This window comes from Chinchilla lanigera, unplaced genomic scaffold, assembly GCF_000276665.1.
Source record: "Chinchilla lanigera isolate Chin_1 unplaced genomic scaffold, ChiLan1.0 scaffold00125, whole genome shotgun sequence".
Taxonomy (NCBI): domain Eukaryota; kingdom Metazoa; phylum Chordata; class Mammalia; order Rodentia; family Chinchillidae; genus Chinchilla; species Chinchilla lanigera.
This window is the reverse complement of record NW_004955526.1, coordinates 2,792,742-2,812,683: the sequence shown is the minus strand read 5'-3', so window position 1 is coordinate 2,812,683 and position 19,942 is coordinate 2,792,742. Positions and strand designations below refer to the sequence as shown.

General features: G+C 37.1%; 1 pseudogene; it reads right to left on the bottom strand.

Annotated features, from left to right (window-relative positions):
* Positions 1–19,390, bottom strand: part of LOC102011905 — a 29,602-nt pseudogene extending 10,212 nt beyond the window's left edge.
* Positions 19,391–19,942: the final 552 nt, after the last annotated feature.

The following is a 19,942-nucleotide window of genomic DNA, read 5'->3' as shown; positions in this document are numbered from 1 at the left end:
GCCAGGTTTTTATCTGACAAAAATTTCCATACAACAAGTGATGTGTGACATGGAGTACTCTCTTGATACAAGATGAAACCAGACCCATCTCTCAGGGTATTTTTTAGGTGCATCATTTCTTAAATACTCTAGTAAGTCTTTATAATATTCAGAGTTCACCATAGTATGCCTGGGTACAACCTCAGCTCACATAATCCCACCAAGGTCAGAAAAAAAAACTAAAATGTACCAATACATTTAGTTTTTTTTAAAAGCACAACAACATCACCTCGATGTTAGAGCTTGTTTGATGCACTTTTTTCACACAAGAGACAAACTGAGTGCTTTACATTGAGAACTTTGAACCTTGGCATTATGGTTTATAACTAGATATCCCCCCAAAGCCTCATGTGGTCATAAGTAGGACTTTTTGGAAGTGACTGGATCTAATATATGTGATGCTAGGATTAAGAATGTGATGCTGGGGTTGATTCATGGTGCAATGCTAGGATTGAGGGTGCCCCATCCTTGGTGTGATTGCTACCTGACCTAAGTGACAGAAGGAGGGCTACTGTGGTTGCTGCTTATTACGTGCTGCTGCTTTTTCACTGCTTTGCTGCCTTCCTGCCTTCTGCCACCATGAACAATTTCTCCCCTGTGATGCCCCTTTACCAAACCACCCTACCTTGAAATCAGCCAACTATGGACTCAAACCTCTGCAAACTGTGAGCCAAAAAACCTGTCCTCCTTTAACTTTGGGTGTTGGTTGTTTGGTATTTTTCTCAGCAATGAGAAACATAACCAAGACACTTGGTCTTAGAATTTTAAACATGGATGTTTCATTTCCCATTATGACATTTGTCAAAATGGAATCTGGAATGGTATAATCATGCAACTCCAATAAAACTGACATTTCATATTAATGCATTATTTGTGATCCATGATTTCCAGCACACTTAAAAACACACCTTCTCAGAACCATAGATCACAACTAACTGACTGTACCAAATAAGTTGTAACTGTCACAAGCTGTTACTAAGGTTTGACATGCCACTTGTATTGAAAATCCTCTCCTTCTGTTGGACTGCTCTCAGCAGCAGCATTCACCCTATTTTTTATCATACTGTGTAATATACATATAGTTCAAGACATATTATGAGTAGCAATCCCACTCTTAAGTATGTATCCAAAATATATGTACATTATGAGCATTAGACTACATGTCTAAGAATTGTTCTTGCAATATTATTTATATTTTATATGATAGGCATGTGGATTAAAAATTGTTAGATGTTACAGAATGTAATACTACAAGACAACTGAAGTTAACAAACCACGGATACATGCACCAACATGACTGAACACTACAAACATGCCATTGGGCAAAAGAAATTCTCACTTAAAAAAGACGGAGTATGAGTCTGTAAATTCACAGGCTTACAGTATAATCCCTAAATTATTATAGGTTTTACCCATGTTTCAGGACATAAGCTCTTACATATACTTAAAAGAAATCCTACAAGAATTTTCAACACAAGAAACAAGAGTTATCTGTTAATTTAAGCACTTTTGGGGGGAAGAGTTTTCCATTTTCAGGACAGTCTGATTTGTCTAAAGTAGACAAAAGAGCAAAATTTTTCTATAAGGGTCAGACAGTAAAAGCAGCAATAGATATTACATACAAGAATGAGCATGGCTAAGTTGAATAAAACATAACAGCAGGCACAGGGCTGAGTTTGCCAAATGCATCATGCATAGATAAACCCTAAGCTGAAACACAGATCTAGTTATGTTCCGACAAGCTATGTCTCCTCATTTCTGTTTCTTATAAACATATAATGTATATGGTTTGGTGATGGGTTAGTTAGTTTACCAAATCAAGTCCTATAATCTTCCATTCAAAGAAAATCCCTATAGGATTTTGAGCTCTACATTATGCTTTGAATTTCATTCTTCCATTCTCCACTCATACAACTTGAATTTGAATCTAATTTGGACCTTAGGCACTTCTTCGTTTCCAATACTCCTGTTCTAATGTCACAGAGCCCATTGCATGGGCTCCTTGCTCTTTCAGCAAGTATACTCCCTCTCCACAAAAAGGTTTCCAAATTTTCTAAATTTCACTCATCCTTCAAAGTCAGCTCATAAAGCTAGGCACAGTGGCACATGCCTGTAATCCTAGGACTCAGGAGGCTGAGGCAAGGAGGTTGCCATGAATTCAAGGCCATCCTGGGCTACATAGTGAGATCAAGGCCACCCTGAATTATATAGCAAGGCTCTGTCTCAAATAAACCACAACAAAACAAAAACAAGCAAAAGTCAGCTCACATATGCCATTTCCTCAGTAACAATTTTCTTTTATACTTTCTTTAATTTTTACTTTTACTAGTATATTTGCAGTACAGAATGATTACGTTCACTGTGGGGATTCGGGACATGTACATAGCACATACTGATACTTTTTCATCCCTTTCCTTTTCCTTCCCCTTTTCTCCATCTCCTGATATCCTTGCCGTCTAGAAAAGAACTATGTCCTATTTCCTGTTCTCTAAATTTTATTTTGCTGCTTTATTTATACTTTTGGTTTCAAATATGACAAAAACCGTGCAATAGCTAAGCTTTTGTGTCTGATTTATTTTACTTAACATTATAACCTCAAAGTGTATTAATTTTTCTACCAATGACTCAAATTTACCTTCTTTATGGCAGAGTGGTACTTCATTGTGTATAAATATCACATTTTCTTTATCCATTCACCTTTTGATGGACATATAGGCTGCTTCCAAGCTTTAGTTCTTAGGAGTTGGACTGCTATAAATATGAGTATGTGTGTGTCACTGTAATATGATGCCTTTAACTCTTTTGGGAAGATACCTAAAAAGGGAATAGGGGACACAAATGGACTTTTCATGTTTAGTTTTTTGAGCACTCTCCACACTGATTTCCATAGTGGTTGTACTAGTTTACAATCTCACCAACAGTGTAGAGGGCTCCTTTTTCCCAGTGTCTCACTAGCAGTTTTTATTATTTGATTTCTTGCTGATACCTACTTTTTAAAAAATAAGATGGAATCTCAGGGTTTTAATTTTCATATCCTTAATGGACAAAGATGTTGAACATTTTTTTCATGCTTTTATTGGCCATTTGTACATCTTATTCTGAGAAATGTCCATTCATTTAAGCTGCCCATTTTTTATTGGGTCTTTTATTTTGCAGGAGTCTGAAATTTTAATTTTGTTATATGTTTTTCATATTAATCCTCTGTCCAAGGTATGGCTGGCAAAATTTTTTCCTCATTCTGTAGGCTGACTCTTCCCTCTGATTACTGTTTCATTTGTTGTGAACAAACTTTTTAATTTGTTGTAATTCTAATTGTTGACTTGATGTTATTTCTTGTGCAATTGGAGTTCTGTTCAGGAAGTCTTTGTCTATGCCTATGACATGAGTTTTACCTATTTTATCTTCCAGCAGATTAAGTGTTTATATTTTAATATTTAGCTCTTTGATTGATTTTGATTTTTGTTTACAACATGATTAGATATGGGCCTAGGTTCAATCTTCTGCATGTGGATCGTCAGGTTTTTCAGCTCAGTTTTCAAGAGTTTATCATTTTTCCAGGTTTTGTTTTGAACCCTTTGTCAAAGATGAAGTGGCTAAATGTGTCTGTGGTTGTTTCTACATCCTCTATTCTTGCATTTATCCCCATCTGTTTTTGTGCCCGTACCATCATGGATTTATCACGGTAGCTTTGTAACATAAATTTGAATCCAGGACTGTGATGTTTCCTGTTTTGCTCTTATTTACCCCAGGATTGCTTTTGCTATTGTGCATCTCTTTTGGTAGCATATGAATTTTAGTATTGTTTTATGTAGTTCTGAATGCTGCAGTATTTTGATTAGAATTGCAGGAGGGAGGGGTGGATCTCTGACTCCTCTCCCCAGCTGCACTGTCCTGGGGCCTCTGACAGCTTCTTAACCAGTGAGCAGTTGCTAATATGTTTCATATAAATTCTTCATGGCAATTTCACAGTGGCACTTAAAAGTTTGCTATGTTCAAGAAATGATTTGCAACCCATTTTCTGGATTGTATGCAGCATTTTGTGGGATCTTGTTTCTTAACACATTCTGCCAATCTGTTTCTTTTGATTGGTGAACTGAGACCATTTACATTGATGGTTATAACTGACACATATTCACTTATCTTTGTTATATTATTTTCATGTTGTTGGTTCCCTTTCTTCCCCGTCTGTTTACTTGCTTCCTTTGCCTGGGAGATTCATTCTGCTGGTGCTCATGGAGTTGTACTCTTTATTATCTTTGTCTGGAATCCCCTTCAGAACATTTTGGAATGTTTGTTTGGTGGTTGTGAATTTCTTCACATGATCTTTATTATGAAAGCATCTTACTTTTCCATCAATTTTGAAAGATATTTTTGTAGGGTACATCAATCTTGGCTGGAGGTTGTTTTCTTTTAGGACTTGAATTCACCCAAGCTCTCTTTGGACTTGAGAGTTTGTGTTAAAAAATCTACTGTGACTCTAATAGACTATATAGGTGATTTATTTCTTTTTTCTAACAGCTTTTAATATTCTGTTCTTGTGTTGAATTTCTGGAATTTTGACTGTTATGTCTTGGTGTAGTTTTCATCATGCATATGGCAATACTATGTGCCTCATTTGTCTGTATGTCAAATTCTTTTTCCATGTTTGGGAAGTTTTCTGCCATTACTTCTGTGAACAAAAAGTGACTGGAGTCACTTTGTGGTATCTCTTGATTTTTCATTGATTCTGATCAATCTTATGTTATTTTTCTTAGTATCATATAGCAGCTACTGGATTTATCTTTTGTGGTCCCTCACTGTTTTTAAGAAATCTTTCTTTTGATGATTGCTAATTGTGTATCTGTCTTCTAGATTTGATATTCTGTCCTCACATTAGTTGATTCTGCTGTGTATACTTTCACTAGAATTTTTAATCACCTAGATATATGTTTGAATCAGTTTCATGGATTTCATTTCTTTCCTATATTAGGCATTCATGTTTTCTTTAAATTTCCTCAGCTTCTCTATTTTTTTTTATCTATACCTACTATGTCCTTCATTATGGTCATTGTCTTTTTTGTTATCTGAGAAATTATTTCTGATATTTTTTGAGCCTCACTCATCTGCTTTGTTACTTCTGCTGTTAACATTTCAGAGAGTTCATATGGGTGGCTTTTCATTCATTCCACCTCACTGCCCTCTCTGCCTTAGGCAAGCTGGAGATCTAGGGATGCATCTTGCTTCATGTCTTCTCATTTTCTATTTTATTAAAATTTATTTTCTGCATTGATGCTTCTAAATTGTTTATAGTAAGTAGCTTTATTACTAGTATTGGAAATCCTTACAAAATGACTACTTTTCAGATGTTTTCTAGGTACAGGTGGATTTTGGCTCTTGAATCTGTCACAAGATCCTACTACTTCAATTTATTAAGGATGAGAAGTTGCTACTTATCTGGGCTAGCCCCTGGTTCTTTGATACTGGGCTATATAGTATTGTTTATTACCCTGAAACAATTTACTCTTAGCATATAAGGAAGAACAACTTATTAGAACTGTGTCATCTTGGCTAAAGTAGTACAATCAGTAATAATAGAATATAGCACAGTTTAGAAAATGACAAACTTTGGTAACTGTTTATTTGCCACCTTTAACCGTATGAACAAGATTTATAGTTATATAACAAAATCTAAAAAAACCTAAAAATTTATATATAATAAAAAGCCCCTCAATATAGTAATTTTACCCTCTGCTGAGAAAATTTAAAAGAGATTGGAGGAAAAAATAGAGAAATACAAGAGAATGAGATTAGAAGGAAGGTTGAAGGACAATGGAAGATTAAACTCTGGGAGACTGATGAAGAAGGCAGGAGGGAAACAAAGAAGGCAGAAGCAAAAACAAGAAATAAACAAAATTAAAAAACTAAAAACAAAGTTCCCACTCTGCAAAAACAAGAACATACCATCAGAAACAAACAAACAAACAAAAGAGAGAGAGAAAGTGAGTTCTCTGTGATTTCAAGCCTGTGGCTATCTTACAGGGTCTACAGTTCTGTAGTAGTGTCTACTCCAAGGCATGTCTCTGATGTTACTGGTAGACAAAGGAAGTAGACGGAACCCACATCTGTGTTGTATGATCCCAGCAAGCTTACAGTAGGATTAGGGTGGGGTGCTGTATCCTCTCAACAATTTTACTGTAAGAATGGGTTGGGGTGCTGATTTAACTCTATGGAAATTCAGTCTGACTCTGGTCTCTGGCTGGGGGCCCATGACATGAGTTGTTCAGCCCACAACCTTATGGGTGTTTCCTGCTGGCTTGATTTCAGCTTTCTGACCCTGAGTGTCTCCTCGGGCTTGCCTCACCCAGACACTGGTATCCCCAAGATGGAGCCAGTGCATGGATGCTCCAAGTCTTGGGTTCACTCGGCCCCACCCAAAGTGGCATCCAGCTGATCACTCTCTCCTGGGGTTGTTTAGGCTGGAGTCACTCACCATCTACTACACCTCACCACATCCACTGCTCTGTTGACCTGGTGCATTTCTCCATGGAGGCCTCCAGGACACCCCACCACCACCACCCTCACTGCACCTCTATAGGCTCAAGCTTCCTCTCTCACACCACAAGCTGGGAGTCAGGGAGAAGGTACAGTTTGCCACTTCCCTCTTCTGCCTTGAGGTCTGTCATCTCACTCTCCCTATGGGCTCCAACTCATCCTTCAGAACTTTCCTACATCTCAGGAGTCACCTCCCTCCTTCCTCTCTTCCCCAAGTTGCTATAGTCCAGTGTCTGATCTTCCAGTCTCAGAGAGGTTGATTTGCCACTGCTCACAGCTCCACCATCATTACGGAAGTGGAAAAATTTTTTTAGAAAGTTTGTCTTCCCTGTTAACTAGCAAGCTTCTAGCAGGCAGGAAGAATGACTTCTATATCTAAAGTATGTACCACATTTTTAGTACCTTTAAATATTTAATAATAATACTGGAGACTAATTGTGTGATAAGTACTGTGATTAGTGTTCCATGTACTTGTCTGTATTGCTCCTCACAAATCTGATGTCTCAGCTTCATTTTGTTGATAAGGAAATGAAGTCATGGGGAGATTCTTCTTGAGTAAAGTTACACAACCAGGAAATGATGGGAACAGAATTCAAACCTAGGTTCATTTAATGTTACAATCCATATTCTTGGTCATAATATTATGATACCAGCTTTTATTGAATGACAAAGGTAATGAATTTATAAATGAGAATTCTGCCTTACTTGTCCTTAAAGATGTGTGTGTGTGTGTGTGTGTGTGTGTGTGTGTGTGTGTGTGTGTGTGTACTACAGGTCAATTTCTTTGATGAACACTTGTACGAAATTTTTCAGTAAAATATTTCAGAAATTTTTCAGTAAAATATTAGCAAACTGAATCCAGCAACACATCAAAAAATACTACACACCATGATGAAGTGGAATTTACTTCTTATGTACAAAACTGTTTTAATATGAGCAAAGCAATCAGTCTGATACATCACATTGACAGAACCAGTTAAAAACCACGTGATCATCTCAACTGATGTGGAAAAGCACTTGACAAATTTAAGAGAAACAACTCAACATTTTAGGCACAGAAGGACATTTCATTGACATAATAGAGGTCATTTATGAGAAGTCCAGAGCTAGCATATAATTAATGAGAGAAACCAAGTTTCTCCACTAAGATTCAGTGTAAGACAAAGATGCCCATTTTTATCTGCTCTATTTAACACAGTACTGGAAGTGCTGTCAAGAGCAATAAGACAATAAAAAATAAGAGTTACCACATTTGAAGGAGAGAATTACAATTATGTATTTGCAGACAATATGATCCTACATGTAAAAAACCCCCACGATTCAAAAATAAAAGCAAATAAAAATAGTTTGGATTAATAAATGAAATCAGTAAATTTGCAGATGCACTTTCAGCTTAAAAACCTGCAGAAATTTTATACTCTAACAATATACATGAAAAAGTATTCAAGAAAGCAATTCCATTTATAATAATATTTTTAAATACCTAGGAATAAATTTAGCTGTAGAAGAAAAATTAGTACACTGGGAACTGTAAAACATTGATAAGAGAAACTGATCAAGACACAAATATAAATGGAAAGCTGTCCAATTCCCATTGACTGAAAGAATTAACATTGTTAAAATGCCCATACTACCCTAACCAATCTCCATATTCAATGGAATTCTAATCAAAATCCTAATCATATTTGTCACAGAAATATAAAAGAAATAAGCCATGTGTTTGAAACCATAAGAGATTCTAAATAGCCAAAGCAATTTTGAGAAATAAAAATAAAGTTCAAAGCTTCACACTTTCTGATTTAAAATTATATTAAAAGCCTATAGTGATCAAAACAGTATGGTACTAGCATAAAGCATACATATGGACTGAAACAGAAAACCTAGAAATAAATCCAAATGTATATAGTCAACTAAGTTTTAACAAAGGCTCCAAAAGAACACAAGGCAGAAAATGATTATCTATTCAATAAATGATGCTGAGAAAATTGAATTTTGATATTAAAAAAGAAATTATACCATGTAAAATGTCAACTCAAAATAGAGGAAATGCCCATTTGTTAAGTGTAAGACCAGAAGCTCCCATAATTTCTATTAAACAGAAACTCCTATAACTCTTGCAAAATAACATGGGGCAAGGACATTCTGAAATTGACCGTGGCAATGATTTTTTGGATATCACTCCAAAATCTCAGCCCGCAAAAACAAAAATAAATAACTAGGACCAGCTCAAACTAAACAGCTCCTTCATGGAAAGGAAAGCAGCAAATAAGCACAATTTGTAAGTCTTGAGATGCAGTGTACAGCATGAGGACAATGGGTTGGATTCATGCTAAATGATTATATTTTAGTTGCTTTTGCCACAGAAACAACCTGAAATATGAGCAGCTATGTGAGACCAAGATTTGTTAATTTGTTTCACCATCAAATCTTTTACTTTCCATATGCATCTCCTGCTGTTATATTATGCACTTTAAATATACACAGTAAAATTATTTTTTAAAAAGATTATGTGTGTGTTTGTATACTTACTTCTGTCTGCATTCAGACTGAATAATACAAGGAGCTAGAAGTAGTATTTCACCAAGGTGGTAAGGAATAGCTGAGCAATTAAAGTAAAAAAAAAGTTCACTTGTTACAATGTTTTTAAATTTTTGATTTACATGAATGTGTTATGTGCTATATTCAAAGCATTAAGTAAAAAGAAAGATAAAGCCCTACATTTTGGAATTTGTGTATATTAGATATTAATAGAAAAAATAATGCATGTTTTGACAAAGAAGTAATTACTAGTAATTCCTAGTGAGAGAACAAACAGTTTCCACTCAACATTTCTCTTAGGAGATTTTTAAATCCCACACCCCCACCTGTGGCTCTAGATATTCACACAGACCCAGGCTAGGAGTGAGTTGTTCTAGCTTTAGAATTTCCATCTTCATTTTGGGCACAGTGCATTATTCTGGTGCTGACAGCCAAGCCTCTACACTCTTGTTCTGAGCAAGTAAAGAGTCAGTTCCTGTGTAAAGCAGTGGAGTTGTTAATGTAAACTTCCTACTTTTACTTGATTCTGCCCAGGTTCATGGGACAAATAACTGCATTTTAGGAGACTACTCTGCACTCAGTATGACAAACCTACCCGGTCATAATGAGGAAGCTTGGGGTAATGTAATTACTGGGCTCTGCTCATCCCAAATTTGCTCCAACCCCATGCTCTGTTAGCTTCATATCTTGGAAAAGCCACTGTGGATCTGATGAGTGAGGACACATCATTGGAAAGAAAGGCTGGACCTATTCTTCATTCTGAGGTTTCATGAAAGCCACAACAGGAACTTGTATCCTCCTCCAGGACGGGTTGGGTACTCTCTGTGCTCTCAAGAACACACCTTCTGCTGACCTGACAGCAGCTAAGAGAGGAGTCACATGTCCCTTATCCTCTACCACTAGCTCTCTGGCTACCTGCATTGCTGTGTATGTTATTTTTAGGCTGAAGATGACATCATTCTCCAGAGGTGGATGATGCCACAGCCAGGCCCAGGGGCACCCTAGAATGAGCCAAGTGCAGATTGATAAGGAGCTAAAAGAACCCTTGGTGACTTAGGTATGAGCTTAGAAAAGGATGGAAGGCTGTGTGTATAACCAGTTTGAATTGTGAAGCTGGGTCTCTTCTTACCTATGGCAAGCATATCTTGTAGGACAACCCAGGGCTATGCTGTAGAGGGGTCACTCTGGATGTGCAATGCATACCAGTAGGAAGCTCTTTGAAAAGTCTCAAGGCAATTGCTTAAAACTCTTGTGTCACTATGAGTTTAGAAAGATCTAAATGTGGAAATATGGCAGCAGCTACAAGGGATATAATAAACTCCATTGGCGGACCTGGGCCAGTGACCTTGTTACTGGACGTTAGCTGGCTACATTGATGGCCTTTTCCAAATAAGAAGCCTTGAGTACCTTTTACGTCCTTTAAATAAATGTTTATAGTTGTTACTTCAGTTTTAAAGTATATTAGATTGACAGTACAGAAGAGCACAGGGAGACAAATGCATATTAACTGAAATTAAGAGCCTAGGCCCTGGCACAAATCTCAGCTTTGCCATTTAATAACAAGCCTCTTAATAACTTTATGCCTCAAGCTTCTTACCTGAAAAATGGAAATAAGTACTATCAGAATGTGAAGAAGAAATAAGGTCATGTGGGTAATACTTTTAGCCTGAGACCAAGCAATAGGAAGCTTTTGATAATCTCCACTTGTTATTGTTATAACAGTTGTTGTTATCATCATTATGACTTTAGTCTTTTTTCCCACTTCTTATACTTAGTCTCTTAGCAAATCTTTCAATATAAAATCTGGTCCTTTTCGGCCCAGGCTTTTGATCTTGATTGAAAATACATATTCTTGTTGGTTCCCAGCTTCATTTGTCTACCTCCCAGACTTCAGTTGAGTGTGTACTGAGAGGTAAGTAAGTATCAGGCAAGCACACTTGCCGCTTTCATCATCCTACTGTGTACGTATTTGTTTCCTAGAAACCTAGTATTGAAAACACATATCCTTGGTAGAGCACTACATGAAATGCTTGATATAGCTGCACTAAACTGTGCTTTCTAAATTTATTGACGGAAGTGGGTTGACATGGAGCTTGCACAATTTCTGAATCACACTGATTTGAATTCTGTGTGCTTAGATAAAAATGTCATATCCTCCCAGGCATTTTCCAACATTGCAGAAAATATGCCTCTGTCTAGAGCATTATTTGACACAAGTTGCTTTCGGAGATATTACATCAACACATCACTAGACATTCCCGTTTTCCAGAGGTAAAGATTTTTTGTACAAAGTCACAATCAAGCTGGAGTCCCCAAACTGCAGAAACAGTGGCCCCAGCTGTACAGCCAGACTGAGAGCAGTCAGACATCAGGAGCAGCCGTTATGCTCATGTGATCAGCAGTGACTTCCTGTTGTGACCAGTCCAACGATTACGGGACGGCAGAATGCAGAAGAGACCAGAGCACAAAATAGCAGATGGCTGGCTAAAGCTCAAGGGAGAAAGGCACTGCCCCAAAACCTTCTCAAGAAAATACGTTCCTTGGAAAGATACTCAGAATTGTAAAATTTATCCTGTCATCAGGAAAATGAGTTTCATTTCTCTCTTATTCAAAAAGGAACACCAAGAAAAATACCCAGTGTTTTTAAGTAAAGGTGCACTTTATTCATTATAAAATTAGAACACCTTGAAAAGCAAGTGTGGTTTTTTTTGAACACTCACATTGAATTTCTTTTCTCATTTCAAATTTAGCCTTATAGATCTAAATGTTAGGGTTACCCAGGAACATCCCTGGCCACTCACCATGGTAGGCAGGTATCTGAATCCACATCTGTGTCTGCTTCCTTGCGGCCATAGGGAAGACAGTGTCATATATTTTCTAAGTCACTCAAGAGACACTGGTTGAATGAATGTTAAATACAATGATATCATCATATTTAATTTGAGCTACTGGACTTTGTACCAAGTACATTTTCACTCTTTGTTAAAGCCACCTATGTAAAGTTGGCCAATGTTGAAATCTCAGAGTAAACTGGAGTAACAGTCTCCATATGTATTTTATTTTTTCAACCTCAAATGTCAAAGACTTTAGGAAGAAATATTATTTCAACCATTTTTAATATAAAAAATAAGGTAATTTTGAGAGGGGAATACAATCTAAACATTAGTTAATAAAAAGTTAAGGTAGCATATTATACGGTTATTAAAATTATGATTTAGCTCTTTATTTGTTTTTCCTTCTTATAGTACTAGAGATCATACCCAGAGCCTACTGCATGCTAGTAAGTGCTCTGCCACTGAACGACATTACTCAATGGCTGCTCAATATTTATTAACATAGAACGTTATTCTTGAGGAAAAATTATTTTTAAAAAGCAGTTTAAAATATATATAATGTCTTTTGGTAAAAACATGAACATAAAAATTTGTAAAAATTTGTAAGGGTGAGTGTTTATGAACTGGAGAATAATTGAAAGATATTTGATACAATTCTCCATGCATAGAATGGTGATCAGATTATAGGCAACATTGTTTTTATACTATTTATGGTAATGAAAAATATTTTACATTCAGAAAATGTAACTAGCTTAAAAGCAACAATCTTAAAGAAAACACATTTGTAGCAATAATCTTAAAGAAAACTTTTAAATTACTACAAATTTCATCACCCAACAAATATTGAAGTAACTTTTCATACAATCTATACTGTATTGGTTAGCTATTGTTTTATTTAAAAATCCCAAAACTCATTGCTTCAAAATATTAATCTATTATTATAGCCCACGAGTCTGTGAGGATAGACTGAGCTAGACTCATCTTGGTTGACATTATGTGCTAGACTGTGTCCCCCAAGTTTGTATGTTGAAATCTTAATACTCAGTATTTCAGACTGTGATTATATTTGGAGATAGAGTCTTTACAGAAGTAAGCGAAAGTGAGGTCGTTAGGTGAGTCTTAACTCAAGTGGATGATGGTCTTGAGAAGAAAATGACACAGACGTGCACAGAGGAAGAATGCCAGGTGGACGTGAAGATAGCCATCTAATTGCCATGAGGTCTCGGAAGAGGCCAAACCTGCTGACACCTTGATCACCACCTCAGCCCTCCAGGACTGAGAGGGATAAACTTCTGCTGACCAACTTACCTAACTGTTATACCCCTTACAGCTGCTCTCTCAAACTCCTACAGCTGGATTCTGTTGGGCTCAAGCTACAGGCTTGCATTTGTCCTCATAATTTCAATGGGGAAACTCACTTCCAGTGTCTGAATTCCAGTGTTTTGGCCCTCTGGATGATCCCTGGCATATAGTTCTCATGGATACCAGGAACAGAAGAGAGAAAGTGGAAACTTGAGAAGCTTCTTGAGAGCTAGCACATTTTCACTTCTGCCTCACTCTACTGATCAGAGCAATGCACAGGAGTCAACCCAAGCCCTGCCTACTGTGGAAATGGAAAAGTAGAATCAGAAAAAGCCTGGTTATGCAGTGGGATAGGAGATGGGGAAGTGGAGTCAAGGATATCATCTCTCATAAAACAGATGCTTACATTCATATTTACATTGCAGACCAATTTCAGACTGCACACTGTATCTCTATATTTCCAGTTTTAGTTAACATTTGACATTATACCACATTTTAAATAAGACTCTGTTGTTAATTTTACTGGGTGCATAATATATATCCACTCTTTCACTAATTCTGACTACATAGGTACATTGTCAATTGCATAGAAGGGTAGTAAAGAACTAAAATAAAGAATATCACACTGAACTTTTTTCTAAAAATCAGTCAATGAAATTAACCAATATAAAAGTTTAACTCAAATGAAAATTTTATAACTGCATGGTGTAGTACTTTCGACATAGCAACACTCAAAATACGTTTGTTGAATACATTTTATGTGAATTAGCTTTGAATGCAAAAACTAAAGTGCTAAAATAACACATTCAAAATGTGGGAAGTCCCATTTGTTGAAACAAAGGCAGCAACAATAAAACCAGTACAAAATACTGTAATGTCACAATTTGCTGTCCACCACCAGCTTTCTGCTGAGAGACATGTGGAAATGTTTTATGGGCTTGCTCAAACTTTTTGATCCACTTGAATGGAAGAGTGACTAAAATTAAGCCATTCTGATACCAATTTCACTTTTAAAGCCAAGATCTAGCACCCCAAAATACTTTCCATATAAAGGGGCTGCAAGAAATTGTCCAATAATTTTTTCCAGCAAGTGATAACCTTCATTTTCCTAAGAGGATAAAAAGATGAAAAACTTTGTTGAAGGTTCCTTTCTAAGAGAAAGTCTTGGCTCCAAATTCATTTTCCAAATTGGGAAGTGGAAAATTTTTTTCAGGAAAGCATTGAACTAGGGAAGTAGAAAAAGAACTTTTTCCACTGGTTAATTATTTTTGTAATTTGGTTCTAAAAGCAATACCAGCATATATGTTTCTAAAAAAGATTTTAGTGTCTTACGTAATCAGTAATTCAGTCATTTAAAAAGCATGTGGGAATTGCAGAGCTGAATAGCAGACATACATTTATTATATTTGGTATACCCTCATACCCTAGGGATAACTAAATGTGTGTAAAGAACTGCTTTGTCTCCTCTAAGAAACCTCTCCAGAGCTCTGTTATGAATTATATTGTTTAAATATGTCCTCACTCATTTTCAGGAGTTATTCCCAAATCAGTTTCAAACTGAACACATGTTGCATCTGTTTTCTGTTTGTGAATTTTGAATGTTTGGCACTCTAATTGGGATATTTTTCTTTGGGATGAAATAATTTCAAATATTCGCTTAATCAAAACATTAGTTTCCTTTTCCAGTTTCCATTGAGGATTGTTGGTAGGTTTCCCAGAGCTGCAAGGGACCCGCCTCCCCTTGATGCACAAGAGGGACTAAGCGGGAAAGGGTGGTATCCAGCTTGGCTCACCCCTTCTCCACACCATGCTCCACAGTAGAGGTCACCTGACACAAGGATTCTTGAAGTGTTCCTGAAGATTTTTTACCTGTCTCATCCTCTTTGTTAATTTATAACCTTTGTTGTTGTTGCTGAAAATTACAATGAGAGCAAAAGAATTTCTCACCCAGGTACAATTCTGTGAAACCCTGGAACCTCACAGTCCTCCCCTGAGGGATGGACTTTAGTGGCTTAAAACCTGTCTTGGTTACTTTTCTCTCATTGCTAAGACAAAATACCCCAAACCCCAAGTTGTGGAGGGAAAGATTTATTTAGTTCACAGTTTATAGAGGTTTCAGTCCATCACTGGCTGGCTCCAAGGCAGGGTGACATGGCAGAGGGCAACCACTTATGGCAGAAGACACCAAAACAACAAGAGTAAACAGGGAGGAGGAAGCCTCTTTTCCTCCCTTGTATCGTATGCAGGTTACCCACCCTAGGCCAGGTGTGGCACTTACACCACCAAGCCCAGCACTAGACATGAACCAATCACAGGATTCAACCACCTCTGAAAAGCCTACCCTGCATAACTGCATGAGGCTTTGGGGAGGACATCAAGACACAAACCATAGCAAAACCTTTAGAATGTAAATGTTTAAGAGAAGTTAACCTGGCAGTAAACACACATCAGAGAGAATGGATTGATGCAGAAACAGACTAGAGACAGGGAAATGGGGAAAGGGGGAAATGAGGAAGATCATTACAGTAGAATTGAAAGAAAACAGCATACTCTTTAAAGTCCAAAAGAGTTGAATTTGACTTTCAGCTCAATCAGTCATGAAGCATGTGACCCCCCAAAAAGTAATCATCTTCTCTAGACCTTTCTCTACTTTTAAAACGTATAGCATGTATACATTTTATAGCATGTGTACTTTTAGCATGTATAGTTATTATGAAGATTAAATTACATATTTCTTAAAATGCCCACTGTCTTAATCAATTCCTGTGCTATAACAGGATATTGAAACTAGGTGGTTTCAACAAAAAACACTTATTTTCACATTACCAGAAGATTTGGTGTCTGAACCTGTTTTGTAGATGGTTGTCTTCTCACTGTGTCCTCATATGGTAGGAAAAGGACAAGGGAGTTCTTTGGGGTCCCTTTTATAAGGGTAATAATCCCTCTTTTGAGGGCTCCACCTTCATGACCTAGTTACCTTCCCAAAGGCCCTCCTTTCTTGTACTGTCGTACTGGAGGTCAGGATTTTACATACAAATTTGGAGGATGTTAACATTTGGTGTATAACGCTGTAAAATATAAGCTCAGTATTAACAAATGAAATGGAGGCATATGAAAGATATTATGTAGGAAGAAACAAATTTCAGTTGATTGAATAAAGGAAATAAAGGAGAAAAATACTTTAAAAATTAGAAACTTATTCCAGCCCACTGGCACACATAATGTAGTTGAGAAAGGAAGCCTGGTGGAGTAGCTGAGTTTAACATGATGGCAGGATATCCCACTAAAGATGTGTAGAGTGCAGTTGACATGTAGAAGACTTGTGAGAGGCTAGTGGGGATAGGACATATACTGGGGTTAGAGATATAAATTAAAGAGGCATGTAGTTGGAAATGATACTGGAATCCATGAAAGTAGAGAAGAAATTCAACAAAGGTCAATAGTAGAAACTTCAGGCAAACCCATAGTTAGAAAAAAGTAAAAGAAAGAAGAGGATTGATTTTAAAAGTTAGGGGTAAATCTAGAACAGCTTGCTTTCATGGAAATCAATGGGAAGGAGTCTGAACGCATGGATAATTGCTATTGTCCAGTATCTGTCAATACAGTGGAAATACAGATGCCCTTCATGCAGGAGACACTCAGAAAATTATAGTACATGCATGTACACAAACATTATGCAACCTCTAAAAATAGTAGGTCTGTATTTATTGACATGGAAAATATCCTAGAACCAAACATTTTTTTAAAAGAAAGGTTAAAGAATGTTATGTGTAGGATATGATTTTTTTTTTATTTTAAAGAGACAAAAAGCAAAAAAGAAACAGAATTTGAAAACAAGATGATGAGAAATTAACAATGGTCAATTAACAATTGCACATTGTTAGCATCAAAGTACTTGCTCAGATTACCAGGTACAGGCATACAAAATTTTTTGTTTTTGTTTTTTGCTTTTTGCCTTGTAATCAGTATATTAAGGAGGCATTCATACATTTCAACAATTGCTTAAACTCTGATACCCAGATTTAAGCATATGAACATATGACTTTTTTAAACATACAAGTAAAGCTACTCATAATTTGCCAGACTATCACCATTAAATTACAATTACTTTGGAGCATTAAGTCAAATGGGTTAAAGTAAGCCTGTAACATACCTAAGGAGCACCCTCGTATATTACACATGCAAGTTACCCTTCCGTGTAGTCTCTTCACTCTAACTTCAAAGCTACTCAGCTCTGAAGTCACAACTCAAGGCTTATCATGGTCCAAAGAGAAGGGAAAAACAACATAACTGGACTGGTCAACATAGTTTAGTATGTATATTTGAAAAGATGGCACAGCAGAAGGGACTTCAGTCCTAGACATGCAGGCCCTTAAAAGGCAGCATTGTTATGATAAACCCCTTCTTTAGTCATATCTAGTGATACCAGTCATTTCTATCACAGATATCACAGGCTAAATTATATTTTAAGCCACATTCAAGTAACAGTTGAGGCAGTAGAATGCAGAGGCATCAAAATGAGTCCCACTTAATACAAATAGACACACCAGCACTTCCATAAACTATTTCCCTTTTCTGAGTGCCAGTTAAATACAGTTTTAATCCACAGTTTAACAATGAAGGGTCACACTCTAAAGTCAGCACATATACCCAGCATTTCAGTCTAAGCTTGTCCATGTATACAGCTGGAATCAAGTACAAGGCATGACCTAACAGACACCAGGGTTAGGTACTTTTTACAGGCATTAAATTTCATCTTGCACACTGAAGTCACACATATAGGGCAAAGTCAGGGCTTTTGTATTTGCCTTTATTCTTCATTCAACTTTTAAAACACTACTATAATTGAATATTGAAACAAAAACCATAGTAAGTAGTGAGTATATGATGAGTATAGTCCTTTGCACATTCACTACTGCACACTAAATGCCAGCAGTGAGTATTACTCACTGACCCCATTCAGAGGTCTGACACCGAACACGACCTCTGGGATAATGTTCACCACCCTCATAGGCTTCTTCATTATAATGATACCATCTTTCCTGATTTGGATCAAAGTCCACCAGTTCTACCTGATCAATTTCATCAGTCTCTTGTACTTCCTTCCGCTTGGGTAAGAGTTTTTCCAGCAAAGAGAGTTTATCAGGAGAAAGAAAGCCATTTTCAGGAAAGTTTACCTTAAATTTGATGATTAGATGACCCTTTTCATATGGTTTACGATAAATTGGCATGCCTTTATTTAGCACACACTTGATGTCTCCATGCTTGACAATCTGACCTGGACGAGAGGTGATGACTGTGGGTTGGTTGTCAAGGGTGGATATTGGCTTTTGGAAGCCACACAGTGCTTCAACCACCTGTATATCCACTCACATGAAAAGGTCTTCTCCTCATTGAGTAAAAAGAGCATGGTCCTTCTGATTTAACACAATGATAATGTTTCCTGGCTCCAGTCCTGGTTCTTGGTCTCCTTCATCATGGAATGTTATTTTCTGGCCATCTTTCTTGCCTTTGTCAATATGAACATCTAGAATCTTCTTCTAACTGTCTTCCTTCTGTTGCAGCTTTTACATCTGTCTTTAGGGCTGGTGTATTCCCCATGGCCCTGGCACTCCATGCACACAGACTAAATTTGCTGAACCATTCCAGGCCATATCTGATCAATTATTATCTGTGTTCCAGTTCCTCTGCAGTCGGGACAACACTCCACAGCTCCTCTCTTACCACCTCGCCTTCACATTTGCCACAAATCACATTCTTTTGCAGAGCCAGGGTGCTTGTGGCACCTATATATAAATCTTTTAAGGTAACTGAGAGCTGATGCAACACATATTTTCTTCTCCTTTCTCTCTGCATCCTTCCTCCTCCTTCTCCAAAAAACATATCAAAGATATCCATGGGGAGCTGAAACCACCACCTGCTCCTCCCTCCATAATCACCTGTTCTCCTTTGTCATAGAATTCTCTTCTCTTGGCATCTGAGAGAACTTTATAAGCTTGAGAAATCTGTTTAACTTTTCCCCCTTCATCTGGATTCATATCAGGGTGGCACTTCAAAGCCAGTTTCCTATAAACCTTTTTCAGTTCTTCTTGAGTGACATTGGGTTTCACCCCCACAACATCGTAGTAAGTGGTTTCTTTCCCCATTTTCTACAAGCGGTGAGCGGGTTGGGCCGCAGTGAGGGGAGCAGCAAGGAGCGCATATCTGGGCACTGCGCGGGTAGAGCAGCCGCTGTTGGCTGCCTCTCAGAACATTCTGGAAAGTTCCCAGGCACACAAAATTGATCAAACAATAAAAGCACTAACTGTTCCTTTCAGTGAACTAACAGAAATCAGTAGTACAATTATCTTAGCTATCTTGTGGGTATGATCTTATAATAATAAAGATACAAAGATATATAGTGATAGAGAAGGTACTTAAAATTACAAAGTATGATCAAAAAATACAGTGAATATTGAAATTATAAAACATTTATGACAAAAAAAGCCTCTGCTTCTATGAGTCCTCTCAAAATACTCTCCTTCTCTTTGATCACATCATTCTTGCCAATTTCTGAAAGCTCTGGAAGTCATCTGTGTGTTTGTTTGTTTGTTTGAGAGAGGGTCAGGCTGGCCTTGAACTCACTATGTAGCCCAGTCTGGCCTCACACTCATGGTGATCTTCCTATCTCAGCCTCCTGAGTACTGGTATTACATGTG